Source organism: Chiloscyllium plagiosum, unplaced genomic scaffold, assembly GCF_004010195.1.
Source record: "Chiloscyllium plagiosum isolate BGI_BamShark_2017 unplaced genomic scaffold, ASM401019v2 scaf_52364, whole genome shotgun sequence".
NCBI classification, from domain to species: Eukaryota; Metazoa; Chordata; class Chondrichthyes; order Orectolobiformes; family Hemiscylliidae; genus Chiloscyllium; species Chiloscyllium plagiosum.
The window spans coordinates 897-2,229 of record NW_025199817.1 but is presented as its reverse complement, the minus strand read 5'-3'; the positions used below and the strand labels follow the sequence as shown (position 1 = coordinate 2,229).

At 46.1% G+C, this 1,333-nt stretch overlaps 1 non-coding gene across 1 annotated transcript; it reads right to left on the bottom strand.

The window, feature by feature from the left end:
- Positions 1-440: 440 nt before the first annotated feature.
- trnan-guu lies at positions 441-514 on the bottom strand. Its single transcript has one exon. It is a non-coding gene; the product is annotated as a tRNA-Asn (tRNA).
- Positions 515-1,333: the final 819 nt, after the last annotated feature.

Genomic DNA, 1,333 nt, shown 5'->3' with positions numbered 1-1,333 from the left:
CCAGGTCTGTGTGCCTTTGGAGCTGAGAAAGAGTGAATCATCGCAGAGTTTGTTTGAATCCAATCACTTCACAGTGTTTCGAAAGGCTTAAATATCTGCACACGGTGTTTGCAGATATTTGGGTGTTTCATCCCAAAAGATGAAATGAACTTTCAGTTAAAAACAAAACGAGAAATTGCAGGAGGAACTCAGCAGGTCAGGCAACATCTGTGGAAAGCGAATCAGAGGCAACATTTCAGGATTCTGTTTTCTCCGACAGGTACTGTCAAACCTGCCGAGTTTCTCTTTTTGTCTCGGCTTCTCCGCATCCGCAGTCCCTGTCGTTGGACATGAATTCAATTCAGAACCTCCTTTGTGGAGAAGAGTTTCGTTTGAGGAACATTTTCCTGATCCCATTAAAAGCACACGGCTTCGAAGCCAAGGAAGAACAGCGAACACACCGCCTCTGGGTGGGATCGAACCACCAACCTTACGGTTAACAGCCGAACGCACTTACCAATTGCGCCACAGAGACAGGCACCAACATGGACTGCGCCATCGCTTAGGGGAGGCTATTACTGAATTCATAATTCAGCCTTCCCGCATAGAATTACAATTGTCGTCTATCAGTTTTACTTTTCCATAATAAAGCCTGGGACATTCATTGTGGAGACACCGGGGACAGTCTGAAGACACATCCATGTCACGAGGAACTAGCTTTCTTACTCCGGGGCCGTCGCCCTTCGAGCCTTACCGTGTTTTGCCTGTTCCCGAGTTCTCTCATTGACTCGGAGGCGAGAAGGGGTTTGAATTCCTGATGTGCAGGAACGACAATTCTTTCAATGTCTCAGATCAGTTCATGTCCCGAGAACATCAGCGGCAATCTCCCGGCCTCTTCAACAAGGGGACGGTGTCTGGACTGTCTCTACTCAGTCGGACAGTTCATCTTTCATTCTCCTCTAAATACGCTTCGCAAAGAGTTTCTAAAGATTCACAAAGCTGGAGACTGTGATTTCTGTTTTCCATTTCCTAACAGAGAATATTTTGCCAAAATCTCTTCCCAATTGTGTGCCATGATTCATTTCCAGGGATGCGGAATTTTCTTGTACGCCATGATTCATTTCCAGGGATGAGGAATTTCCATTTTGGAGAGACATTCCCAAGGTTGTGAATGTTCGCTTTGGAGCAAAGAAGGTGAACTGGAGATTTCCTGGGGCTGTTGGTAATGATGGGAGAAGAAACGGTGGGAATGGGCAGATTAATGATCAGAAGAATCAATTGCCACTGACCAGAGTCAGTTACCAGAGGACAGGGATTGAAGTTCTTGAATGAAAAGCAGCACTTGTGCCGAATA